General features: G+C 45.4%; 1 non-coding gene across 1 annotated transcript; it reads right to left on the reverse strand.

Annotated features, from left to right (window-relative positions):
- Window positions 1-11979: 11979 nt before the first annotated feature.
- Window positions 11980-12088, reverse strand: LOC144702825 (small nucleolar RNA R71). The gene has a single exon (XR_013581400.1). It is a non-coding gene; the product is annotated as a small nucleolar RNA R71 (small nucleolar RNA).
- Between the last annotated feature and the right edge of the window lie 2277 nt (window positions 12089-14365).

The raw sequence follows: 14365 nt of genomic DNA on the forward strand, positions 1-14365 counted from the left end.
GTCGGGGATGCTATTCTTTTGAGCTCATTGTCTCTTAGTGTTCATTTTCATCTGATATACTACTCGCATAAGCTCCGTATTATTCTATTGACCGCGTCATGCAAACGATTCCTGGTACTGCATTTAATGATGTGAAATTTGTTATCAGTTCTTGAGTTTTTTTCAGAAATTACTACTTATTGAGAATGTGGAAAAACACTGAAAACTGCAATGTTCTATCTTCCTTGGTGTCCTGCGTTATTCTTGTAAAATCTCTTAGTCTCTCGTCCGCATCTTATATCAATTTGAACACATGTTGATACAGTTATTTTACAATACTGTGGCAACACGAGGCAAATTATTAAACTAAATCTAATGGACGATACACAAATATCTTGTTAATTTTAATAAATAGCGTTCTTAATGTCCATACCTATCAAGCACATTGTATTTACTAAAATGTAAAATAATAATTACCCGCTTCGTCATCATGGAAATGTTCACAGGGAAGACATATACGTGGAAGAACATTGCATTAATCACAACCTGTTTTCACCCTAATTTAGCTAGCATGCGTGGGAATGATCTAACAGGATCTACATGAAGATCAGTTTTGCATCATTCTTCATTTGATGTATCTCATTTCCTCGTTATATAGGCAGTATTAAGGTACAACAAGCCCATCAGATATTTAGTTCGAAGATAAGTAGAACATGATATTTCGTTTCATTATTTTTATATCCCACCTTATCTCATCACTCGTTTACCACTTTTTAGTCACCTCAATTCTTCTTATATTAAAAAACATGGGAATTTTGATGCATTGCAATTATTTAAAATTTATTGGCTCCTCTGCTTGAGTGTTTGAATGTTACATTATTATCATTCTTTACTTGAATTTACATATTACATGAGGACAAACAGAAAGCTTTCGCATTCTGGGTTATATAACAGAAACCATATTTGATATCGAATATTGATCTGCAGATTCAACCAATATACGTATTCATGATTCAGTATTGTAAAATTAATTAGTCAATAAATATAATAATAAGTCAAATAAAAGGGAGTCAATGTATGACAGTGATGGTTATCCATTGGGCCTACATCATATTACTTGGACAATATGTATTAACTAGAGTGTTAATTTTCAAAACCATTGTGGCTTTTGGGATAAGAAGAACTGGACAATGGTCACTAAAAATCAGATGAACACAATAACGAATAAATATTTATGTCAATGTACAAAAATAACACACTAAAGTGTGTTTATCTTGTGGACCACACAACATTTGTTATACATGTCATCTAATACACGTACATAGTTAAAATAAAGCGGAAATTTTGAAATTCAGCAGAGTAAAATAAAGAAGTGGATAATCAGATGGATATATTCATTTACAGGATATTCATTCATTGAACTATTTTTATGTACATTTTTATTCTTTATTGAGGAAAAAAATATTCTTATATATATAAGTGTATATATCAATGATTATTTTGTTATAGACCTTGATATCATCTATGTTATCTATGAACCAACAACGTAAGATATGAAGTCCACTTTCAGATTCATAAACGAAAGTGAGCCAAAGGGGGAGACAGTTTGTTACAAACTTGCATATTGTTCGTATTACTTGAAAGATATGAAGTAACTCGTGTGTCAGTTTTAATATTTTTTGGCATGGTGGATACGGTGAACTGGGAAATAGTTGATAAATAACAGAGAAAAGAATAACAGATACATATTTATTTTTGTAGACATAAACTAGACGTTGCTGTCTACATTAACTGATACGTTCTAAAATATCCTAATGGATTATTTGAAGGTTACATCAATATATTCAGTAACTTATGTCTTTAACAATGACCACAGATGAATATATCAAGCATTTCAGATTCATTGCAGAGCCACTGCAGATTCATTTCAGATTATTCATTTTGTCATGAATACAAATGCTAACATTCATCACATTGGATTTGAACAAATTGTTGGAAATTTAAAAGCCCATGATGCAAACCTGATGCATCATCACAAGGAAAATTGAAATGGATTTCCTCTGATGGCTCATATAGTTTTTATAATCTTCTCGATCTCTCTATTACATAATTAGTTTGGCCATTAGCTAATTGAGAGTGATCAAGATGTTTAAGAAGACATAATAAGGCTGGATGGTAAATATTGGAGTGAAAGATTATGTGATGTTTTATGGGAATATACAACAACCTATAGGGAAACCATCCGGATGTCCCCTTGTAGACTCACCTTCTTGTTGAGATTAATAAGTTAAGTCTGGGAATGGAAGGTGATGGGAAAACTGCATCTTGTAGCTTTTTTTTTAAAGCAAAAAACACGGTGCCGGGTACGGCCAACACTAGGGTTGTGCCCGTAGACCGATCCATCCGTGCCCTAGACGCCACCCAAGGGGATTTTATTTATAAAGTGAAGTGTTTATCAACGTTTATAGGCATGTAGCGAGTATAAATATCCCAATTACACTCAGATCCCATTCGTCCACACCCATGTGCAGAAAAGAAAATGATACATAAGTGATACCTGGCAGGTGCTCGGAGAAGTGCTCGTGTCGACGTCTCACCAGGGCCCCCCTAGTGGCGATGGTGGAGCAGTGTTGGAGCTGTCCTCACCTCCGACAAGTGGCAATGATGGGGTGCATGGTGAGGCTCCATTCGAGGTGGGCTTAGTTCACCCTGCTAGTGTGAGATGATACGGCTTCAGATTACCTGGAAGGATGAGCGTTCCTAACTCGAGTGTTCTACGCAATCCGCCAATCCCGCGGGCCTGCTGGTGATAGTATGCGACGCGTGCGGACAGTCGACAAGCCAAGATGGTCGACGCAATGGCAGCCCCTAGCTGTCGGAGGGAGCGCCTACGAAGAAAGGAAAAGAGAAAAAGGGGTGTAGGTGTGTACCGCGTGGTTGGCGAGGGCATCTGCTGTCTGGTTGCCTTCTCGTAATTGATGAAGAACACTAATTGTGCGAGGTTGGCACCGCATGATGTCCTGCTATACACGGCATAGTCTCCAGTTGGAGCATGTATCTGCACAGAGCATGTCAACTAACCCTTGTGAGTCAGATTCTACGATGATATTATAAAGGTTTCATTCCGCGCGAAGGAGTAAACCATCACGTACCACCGTAGCTTTGGCTACTATATAAGTTTGGATGCCATAGAACGAGGAAAAAGCAAAGAGAATACTCCCTGTATGATCGCGGAGGATACCCCCTCCCCCTGCTGCCCGGGGTTCCCTTTAGCCACGCCATCCACATTCAATTTGAGGATGCCGATTGGAGGTGGGTACCAACGGACAACCTTTAGCTGAATGCGGATAGGGGTAGGGATCACCGGAATGCCCCAAGAGCGAAGAAAGTCGCACACGGGTGCTGAGATAAGATGATAGATGTGCCGTATCCATAACTTGACGTGCCGCATGATATCTACAGCACGCATGGGCGAACCTACAAACCGAGAAGAGTTTCGCCCTTTCCATATCTCCCATAATAACTAAGTTATGGTGATGTGTAGGATGGGGCTCCGTTTCGAGCATGTTGGCGAGAGAAACACCTTGCCAAAACACTCGAACGGGGTCAGTGGAGTATGAAGAAGTGGGCGGCAATGATGTGTGATTTGGCGCCAACAGTCTAAGGCTGTCTCACTATGGAGAAAAATATGTGCCATGGTCTCAGTGTGTGGGGATGTGGGACATCAGTGGGAAGGAGAGCTGAGAGAGTGACCTATACGGATCACTCAATCATCAGTTAGAAGGCACAATGTAAGAGTCTCCAGAGCAAAAAGGAGACGCGAGTAAGGACTCACCGGATGCCATATGCAGTGCCCCAGTTCTGGATGGGGGCTTTCTCACAGAAATGCTCCCAAGAAGACCTGCACAAGTAGGTACCATCGAGTGTGAGCATCCAAATGGCACAGTCCAGAGTCAACCCGATTGGGGTAGTCTGGACTGTGGATAATGTGGCTGAAGGTAGTCCATGCTGCTCCCATAGGTGTTGTGTGTTGCCCAGTAGCAGACGGGCAACTATGAGTCACACTTGCTGTGGTATAAACTGTGGGTGGAGGGAAAACGGCTCGTCAGCATGCCAGGTATCAAACCAGGCGCTAATATCTCCGCGACCAATATGCCAGCGTGTAACCTGAGCGATCTCAGGCCAGTGGCGCTGCCACGTTTGTCATCTACGATGGCCCTGGATATCTATCTCTCAACTAGCCCACTCGCCATAGTTAAAATAAAGTTGCCCATTGGGGAGTGTGTGGTGCGCATACGCCATACGAGCTTCTTTTGAAGCATGTCCTGGATGTCCGTGAGGCGTCTGATCCCTAGACCCCCCTCGGCCATCAGCCAATATGCTTTCTCCCAAGAAACCCAATGATGGCGACTCTCTCCCTCTAGGTGACCGGACCATAAGAAACGTGCGCATAGCCGTTCCACTTAGCGGAGGACTATAAGAGATAATGAGTGGACCGCGAGGATGTGTAGCGAGATACTCATGAGGACATGTCGAATAAGTTGGATACGTCCTCGAGGGAGAGGAAACAAAGTTTGCATCCCTCTAGCTTCTTTCTAAGTTTGCCCAATAAGGCATCAAAGTAATGTTACCTAGGGGGCCCTAGAAAATAGGGCATCGAAGATAGTCGAACGGAAGGCATCCTCGTGAGTAGCGAGTATAGTGCTGGAGTATCTCAGAGCGCTTTATAGTGGTGGAAGAACCAACTATGAAGCTGCTCTTCGGGGCATTGACGAGCTGGTCCGAAGCTTGCTCGTATGCTGTAAGGATACTCATAAATTCCTTAATGGATCTTTTGGATCCATTGAGGAAGATAATGGCATCATCAGCAAATAGAGAGTGCGAGAGGATTGGGTAGCCTCTTTTCATAAAACAAAATTGGATGAGGCCGTGGTCGATCGCACGTGTGAACGATCGACTGAATACCTCTTCCATCAACATAAAAACGATGGGCGAGATAGGATCACCTTGCCTTAGACCTCTCGTGGCCGTGAAGAAACCAGTGGAGTTTGCATCCATCAGGAGAGAGAAATGATTCTCTCTAATGCAGGCATCGATAAGATCGATGAATGCATTTGTGAATCCAAAGCGCCTCAACACTTTGGTAAGGAAGTTCCACTCAACTCGATGAAAGGCCTTCTCCATATCTAGTTTGATGATGACATTTGAGCCCCAAATATGAGCATCTAAGTACTGGGCTGACTCTTCAACGAGCATGATATTGTCATGGATTGGTCGGCCCTTCACAAAACCACACTATTCAGGAGAGATAAGGCTATCATGGAAGTTCCCTAGTCGATTTGTAATGATTTTGGATGCAACTTTGTAGCAAACATTACAAAGACTAATGGGGCGAAAGTGCCTAAAGGTAGTTGGGGTGTCCACTTTTGGAATGAGTGCCAAAAAAGTGGATTTTTAACTTCAATGGAAAACTTTTCGCATAAACGCTTCCTTAATGGCAAGTACTAAATCAGTGCCTACAATATCCCAACATGTGGTATAAAATTCCGCTGAGAGCCCATCCGGTCCCGGAGCCTTGTTCCTAGCAAAGGAAAAGACAACCTCCTTGATCTCTGCTCGAGTAGGAAGGGCTGTGAGGAGGGTGTTTTCTTGGTCGGTCGCCAAGTGAGGGATAGATGCAAGGAGGTCCTCATTCACAACAGTTAGTTGTGAGGATAGGAGTGATCAATAAAACTCCACTCCTGCGCCTGCTAGCTGGGCGGGGTCCTGATCGTACGTCTCTAATAGGGTCGTATAATTAGGACGTGCTCTTTGATGAATCGAGGTGTGAAAGAAACGTGTGTTTCTATCACCTTCTCTCAGCCATTGGACATGTGATTTCTGGAGATAGAAAATCTCCTGACGTCGCATAGCATCCTTAAGTTGTTTCCTAAGTCGAAGCTGGTGCTCTCCTATGTCGTCCGTCCAAGCGTCTTGCAACTTTTGTTCGACAGCACCTAGTTCCATCTTGATTGCTTCGATAGGTGTGTGTACATCTCAGAAGACATGTCAATTCCACCATTTCAGGTGGAACTTGAGATTCCTTAGTCGATAACTGAAGTTCTCCATAGGTGATGTCGAGATCGTTCCATGCCAATGGCTGTGTACAAAACGATGGAAGTCGTTGTGCTCTAACCACATGGCTTTGAAGCGGAATGGAGGGCGACGTACTCGATTACTCAAATTTGGGAGAAGGAGGATCGACGAGTGGTATGAGTAATATCTCGGATGGATCTCAATCGTGATGGTGCACTGCATCAGTGCAGTGCTATTTGTGAAACAACGATCGATCCGTTCATACATACGCGCATTTGCTTGACGTCCATTACACCAAGTCCACTTCTCCCCGATGGTGGGAGGCTCCACAAGCGATGTATGGTGGATGAAATTGTTGAACACCTGCATAGATCGCGGCCTAGGGGGGCGACCTCCCTAGCGTTCTCTGACCGCCCGTATGCAGTTGAAGTCCCCAGCTAGAAACCAAGGGAGATCAACAAGTTGTGAGTGAGTATGGATGTGTAAGGCGAGTTCCTCCCAAAGGGCCTCCCTCACGAGGTGTCTATGTGAGGCATAGACTACGGTAAGCATGTAAGGCTTCGAGGAGTACGGTACGTCAAAAGTGGCTTCGGGGGTCCTTTCAACTAGGAGTTCCAACGAATAATCCCGCTTCCAAAAGAGCTAGAGCTTATTCGAGGGATGACAATAAACACGATCCATTTTGAGTTACGTCGCAATGGAATGGGAGCTATCCGATGTAGTCATCGCCTCAATAAGTCCAACTATTCCTAGTTTGTACTTATTGATTAGGGAGACGAGATGTGATTGGGTTAGAGGGTTGCCGATCCCTCTACAATTCCAAACAAGGCTTGGAATCATAAAACTATCGACTCGCATGGGTAACCTTCGATCGGGAGTTATAGATGCGGCGTGTATACTCAATGTCCGAGTGATGACCTGGGGGAGGGGGGTCCAAGTCTAACTCCTCGGAGATGGAAGCATCATCGTCCTCGTCGTCTGTAGTACCCCCAGAAGTGTCCTTAGAGCTAGGGAACGGGGCTTGATGGTTAGTCAAGCAGTCCTCTTGCTCAAAAGGAATATGTGATGGATGGAGGTCGGACAGGGAGCTGAGTATATCAGGTGGGGGGGGGGGAGTGTGGCTAGGGTGGGGTCGTAGGCAAGGGATGGGAATGGGTGGTGAGCAAGGGGTGGGTGGCGCAAGGGAAGTGATGGAGGACCATCCAGCAGATGACGGTTCGGCGATGACGACGCCACACATGGATGCCACGATGACGCGCCATCAGCAACGCCGAGCCGCTCGAGTCGACGTCCGTCATCCGGGGTTTAAGTACTCCGGGTAAGCAAGACTTTACCATTTTATTATTTTCATCATTATGTTGTATTTCTTTCCGAATTATGGATTGGGCCATTACCGTAGGGCCCGTCCTCATCTTTGATTTTATATTTTAGAATTGTATTTGAATTTGTAAGGAGAGACCGAACCACGTTTCACGACGGTTCGATCTCTCCCCACGTTCTCTTGGCACCCCTCCTCCCTATATAAGGGGAGGGCATGCCCAAGGAACATTTGGAAGTTTTTGAATGAATTGAATTTTTCAAAGAGCTTCCCTTATCGTAGTCTTAGCGTAGGGGGTGTGGCTGGCCCCAACCACGTCGAGATCACTCCGTGGTTAGAGCTCACGATCCGCTCGTTGAGATCACTCCGGACGGGTCGTGCTAATCGTGCCGTCGAGATTACTCCGGTACGTTTAAAGATTCAAGAAGTCGGCATCGCCTTGCGCGGACGGAAGCCTGCATCGAGATTACTCTGGAGGCCTCCGGACACACGAGACGCCGTCGATCTGCGCTGCATCGAGAGACTTGTCTTCATCAAGGAGACCCGCCCACGACGATCAAGAACTTCTGTCGCCAAGGTTCTTGATTCCCTCCTCCACCTACACCCTTCTCATCCATTCGCCCTGACCATCTTCTACCCGGTTTCTTGATTCCCCCGCCTCGCCCCCACCATCTCTTGATACTACCCGCATTCCCTCCCACACCGTTTCTTGAACCCTCGCCATTTCTTGATCTTACACCATCCTGCCTTCGTTCTTGAACCCCTCGCCCTGTTCCCTGCTTTCTTGATCCCTACCATCATCGTCCCCCCCATCTTCTTGACTCCTCCCTCCCCTCTACTCTTCTTGATCGTTCTTGCCTACCCGTCTTCGCACCCCTTGTTCTTGACCCCGTCTTCTTGATTATCCGACGCACCTCTCATCCTTTTCCTCTTATCTCCCGCGGTTCTTGAATCCTAGCGCCATCCCGTCATCCTGCCCGAGCCTACGCTCCTCCTTGTCTCGCTTCGCGTCCCGACGCCTTTGCCCGTCGCTCCCGCGGTCATCGTCACTCCCGGGATCGCGACCCCGACGCAGCCGCCCTCGCATCGCGGTCCGGCACCGGCAGCGCCGCTCAACCCGCGTGACGGCCTTGCGCCCAGTCCGTAGGCCTCTATCGCGCGGCAGGCCTGGTCTCGCGCTCGGTGATTCCGCGCCGCCGTCACGATCCTGCGCCCTCGCCGCGCCTCGCAGGGCACCGGGCCCTTGCACCCTCTGCCCTACCGCTCTCCTCTCAGGCCGTTGATCGACACCTACGCCACCTCAACACGATTCGCTACACGGAGTTGTGCTCACGCCGCCGTTGACCCACGCGCCCTCGGCTATCTCCTCTACGACCTTGACGCATCTCCTCGACATCTCGGTCGTCGACTAAACTTCTTCAGCCTCGGCCAGCCTTCGCCTGCCCGTTCTCTGACCGCCGTGGACTAAGTGCCTTCAGGTCCATCTCGTCTCCCCTCCATCCATATCCAGTATCGTTACCGCTTGCAGTGCCGTCTTCCGCTATCTCATCCTCTGTCACGACTATACGAGCAACGCCAGAATAGGACGAGCCACCGTTGAAGAGAATAGGAACTTTCTTGAGGTAAACGGACTGTCCTCTGACCACTTAAATTCCGAACTAGACAGGGCCGTCAGACGCCCCTCGCGTCGTAGACGTCTAGTTATCCCGAGGGTCATTGGGAGTTTGATCTACGGATCACTCACCCTTGGTGTCCGTCATAATCCTCGTTCTTATCCCCTGAATCTTAACTGCTTGTTCATTTACATATCATTTCTTACTCTGGTCCACGCCATATCATCATTTTGTCCTTTGACGTGAAACGCGCCGCTCGATCCCGGCCGACGGCGTTTCGCATCAGGAAGAAGGGGAAGATGATGAAGGTGGACGGGAGCGAGGTGTAGAGGAACGAAGTGGAGAAGATGGAGGGGAGCATGGTGGTGGGGATGATGGAGGTGGAGTGATGGCGCAGCACCAGCAGCAGCACCAGAAGCATCTTTGGAGATGTCATCGTCGTCCCCGATAGCACTAGCAGGAGCCTCGGATACATCTTCGGAGTCGTCACCGGTGCCCCCGACACTGCCAGCCGTACGTGTTCAGACCGTTCCGCAAGCCAAGGTGACGGTATGAACACCCGGATTCAAGTATTCCGGGTAATGGACACCCTATCGTCATCTTTTTGTTCGTTGTTTTAGTCGTGGTTTTCTTAGTTCATCGTTTTACGAATCGTAAGGTCGCGTGTAAGGAGGGAGGTTCATCCTATAAGGATCTTCCCTCCCCCCCTGCTATCGCTCCTTTGGTTTCCCCTAGTTGTTTTCGTTTCCTAGAAGTCATAGGTTTGTTTGCTTTGGGTTTTTCATTCTGTGTTTTGGGTTTAATGGGCCAAACCCCACTTCCCCTATATAAGGGAAGCAAGGATACCCTAAACGATCAGACTTTCCTGTCGATGAATTTTGAATGATGTTGTTGTTTTGAAAAAGATGGTTTCTTCACGATGAGTTAGGGTTACGACTAGGAAGAGGAAGAAGAAGAAGAAGGAGAAGAGGAAGGAGCAAGGGAAGGAGTGGGAAGAAGAGGACAGTGCCACCCACGTGCCTCCGCGGCCCTCGCGCATCCACCGTTTGCGTGCCCGAGCGATCGCGCGAGCTCCCGCGCCGCGGCGCGCTGCCGCTGACGACTCTCAAATATGTCATCAAATAATTAAACTTTTTAGTTTTCATTCATCAAAATTATAATGTTAATTCATGCTAATATCATGCATATGCATCATTTTATAAAATCACTAACCCCACTTGATCCTTTGAATCAAGTGGAATATATTTAACATTTTATGGTTAGTAAACATTCAGAGACAGGTTAAGAAGATCAAGGAAAGAGACGAGGATCAAGAGGAGCGGGCAAAAATTCAAAGAAGCAGAAATTACAAAAATGCCCCTAGGCATGACTTAAGAGAAACCTATAAATACTCTCTTGAGAGTTGATTTTAGGTACTCCAGAATTTCTCCCAAGGAAGCTAGGGCTTGGAGAGAAAGGATTTCTGCAGACCCTCCAAGGCTGATGAGCATTGGAGCTGGGAGAGAAGCAAGCCGAGGAGTAGCTGGAGCACGACGATCGTCGCCTTGCCCGGAAGGAGTGACACAAGGAGGCGTGAGCGTTTCGGTTTCGGTACAATCTTCTTCTCCCTTCTAAGACAATAAGGGTTGGGCTGAAGATCACAAGCTGTGTCTTCAGCATTTCCAATTTCTGTTGTTCCTTTGGTTATGTTTGATTTCGAATCCCATAGTTGATTGAATCGTTTTCCATTCTGTCTAGCAAAAATTTCATTGTTCTCGCATCCGATCGTGAACTCCTTCCGTGCAGAACTTCCAACTGCTAGCAACCCAGGCCTCAGCCTAGGTTGCCAGCAATCCAAGCAGCGAGCAAGCTCGCCCGCGCGAATCAGCACCGCGAGCAGGCTCGCCGCGAGCAGGCTCGCCGCGAGCCGCAGCGCCGCGCGCAGGCTCGCCCGCGCGCAGGCGTTCGCGCGTGCACAAACACCCGCAGGGTGTTTGCTCAATTGCCTCACAGGGCATAAGCGAACCGTCAACAAAGAAAATTTCTCTACTGACGGTTCTGCTCAATTGAGTTTGCCAAGATATCTCCGTAAAACTTAACTGAAGATAATTTGACTGAAGAATCAGCTGAATCCATACTTTTAAGGAATTCTCTGCAACTTATTCTGAAGAAAATTTCTACAGAGATTAACACTTGGAATTAGAGGACTGAATAGACTGATTTAATAGAAAAGATTTTTCCGCTGTTTTCTTTGCTTCCTGTGGATCGACCCTTGCTTGCCAAAGGCTGTGAGGTTATAAATTTCTTTGCATAAGCTCAATCCTCACACGAATTCAACTGATAAATAACCAGTAAAAAACACCCTAAAATTGAGTTTATCAACTGGCGCCGTTGCCGGGGAGCACGGTATTACCGTAGGAATTTTTGTTTTTCTGAATCTATAGTCATTCTTTATTATCCTCTTAAGCTGAAGGACTTTAAAATCCTCAGCTCATTGTCTGCTAACATTTTGCTGAAGATTTATGGTAGTAACACGCTCAGGAGCTGGTGAGAAGTCTGCAGAAAAAATTAGTAGAGACGCCACCCCGGATTCTACAGTCACAGAACCAGAAATTCAGCAGAGAAATATGGCTGAAGAGATACATCAGCAGAATGAGAGGAGAAGAACTATGTTGGATAGGTCTACACCATCCGGAAGCTTACGACAAACCGATGTAAATCTGAACATCGGTGAAGGTATCTTGTTTCGATACGATAATGCATTGATCAATTCTCTACCTGAATTTAACGGAGTACCTGCACAGAATCCGTTAGAATTCCTTGATGATTTTCATATTAGATGCTCTTCTCAAAATGTTCCTGGAATATCTACGGAGATGTTAAAAATGAAATATTTTCCTCTAACTCTTAAAGATAAAGCGTTTGCATGGTATCGTAATCTAGGAATCACTTTTAATTCTTGGGAAGAGATGCAAGGAAAAATTCTGCAGAAATTTTACACTCTCTCCAAAATGAATTTTTATAGAAGAGAAATTCACAATTTCCATCCTCATGATGGAGAAGCCTTTAGTGAGTCATGGGAGAGATTCAATGATTTGTTGAGGAAATGTCCTCACCATGGTATTGAGCAATGTCAACTAGCCCAAATATTTTATGAATCTCTGTCTGATTTTATGAAAAACAAAGTAAATCTCGCTACGGGTGGAACGTTTTACACCGCATACGAGGATGAGGTTTTCGATATTTTGGAGAGAGTTGCAGAAACTGACTTGCAGGAGATTGGAGCCAATCAGAATGGGAGAAACCTGCAGCCAAAAAGAGCAGGAGTTCTGCAGGTTAACGCCAAGGAGGGAGAGCTACAAGCGGGCCTAAGGGAGACTAACCAGAAATTGGAGGAGCTCACCTCCACCTTGAAGAATGTCTTTTTAGGCAACTCTCCTATCATTAAAGCTAAGATCTGCTCTCTCTGCTTCAGTAAGGAACATGAAGATGGGGCCTGCCAAGCCATGGAAGAAGAGGTGAAGGCCTTCAACCAGCCGCAACAACCGTGGGCAGGTCAAAAGAGGCCAAATTTCCAAACGGAGAGCTTCACCCAAGGGAACAAAGCTCCTTTTCAACACCAATTTCAGCAGAAGCAGCAGTTTCAATCAAGACACCAACAGCAGTATCAGGCTCCCTCTCAAACTCAACCTGATTTCTCTACACTAACCCCGGTTATTTCAGATATGATCGAGAAGCAAAATCAGAAGTTGAGAGCGGAGATGGAGATGCGCATGCAAGTCATGATGGAGTTCCAAACGAAGCAGATGTTGGAGTCCCAAGAACAGATGAGGAAGCTATTGGAGAGCTTCAGACCTGCACCACCTGAACACCAAGGTATAACTCTAGAGCCCCATTGCACATCATATAAACTTCCCACGAAACCGGTAATAAATCCATTCAACCTACATCATGTGCAACACTCCATTCATGATGATACGAATGGAGAAGATCCTGAAGTTCTAGCAATCTCAAAATTGAGAAATGGAAAGGAACTTCAGGATCCTTATCAGAATTCTATAGAGAATTCTAAGAAGGGGAATGAATCAAGAGAGGAGGAAGGAGAGGATTCTCCCTACGTGGAGGAACCTCTACCTTCTACGAGTGGCCAACATGTTCCTTACCCTTCAGCTTTAAATAGGAAAAAACCGACTCTTGATTATGAAAATAGATTACTTGAGAACTTTAAAAGAGCCACCATGACTGTTACTGTAGAGGACATGCTTAGGTGTGCACCCTCCCTAAAGAAATACCTTAAGGATTCTTGCACTATTAGGAAGCCTAGGGAAGTAGTTAAATTATCTGAAAATGCCTCTAGCATCCTTAATGCCATCCCTATCAAAATGAGAGACCCCGGAGCCCCTTTTATCACATGTAACATTGGAGGATACACATTCTCTAAAGTTTTATTAGATACGGGAGCAAGCATAAGCATCATCCCAACGGCATTATATAAGGAGTGTGGGTTTGGAGAATTAGAGGAAATACATATGGATTTACTCCTAGCTGATGGAACTGTTAGGCAACCCGAGGGAAGGTTAACCGATGTCATGATCACTGTAGAGAATTGTGAAATACTGTAGATTTTATAGTGACTGATGTGAAAATATCGGGAAACATTAGCTTAGCTCCTATTATCTTAGGAAGACCATTTCTAGTTACGGCAAAAATGATAATGGATTGGGAAAAGGGGACGGTGGAGTTTAAAATTGGAAAGGAGAGAGTTCAACTTGATATATCAAAAATGATGAAATGTCCCTTAGGAAGCAATGACGAGTTAAAATTGTGTGCAGGGGGTGACGGAGCGGATGTGATTAAGGAATACTTGTCACAAGTAGAGGGCAGAGAGCTAGAGGAAGAAATCATAGACTCCCCTTCAGTAGAGATAGGACCAGAATTGAAACCCTTACCCTCATCCCTCAAATATGCATATCTAGATGAGAAGAAAATCTTACCGGTAATCATTTCCTCATCACTCACTCCTGAACAAGAAAGTGACTTGCTCGATGTACTTAGGGAGCATAAAAATGCCATAGGTTGGACATTTGATGATATTAGGGGAATTCCATCTTCGATCTGTGAACATAGGATATTTTTAGAAGAGAAAGCAAGACCTTGTAGAGAGCATCAAAGGAGACTCAACCCTTACATGAGAGAAGTTCTTGAGAAAGAAATTATAAAGTGGTTGAATGCAGGAATTATTTATGCCATATCCGACAGTAGATGGGTGAGTCCCGTACACATGGTACCAAAGAAATCTGGAATTACAATAGAAGTGAATGAAAAAGTGGAAGAGGTGCAGAAGAGATTGACCACTGGATGGAGAGTATGTATTGATTATAGGAAGCTAAACAAGGCAACC

Source organism: Wolffia australiana, chromosome 4 (assembly GCF_029677425.1).
Source record: "Wolffia australiana isolate 7733 chromosome 4, ASM2967742v1".
NCBI lineage: Eukaryota > Viridiplantae > Streptophyta > Magnoliopsida > Alismatales > Araceae > Wolffia > Wolffia australiana.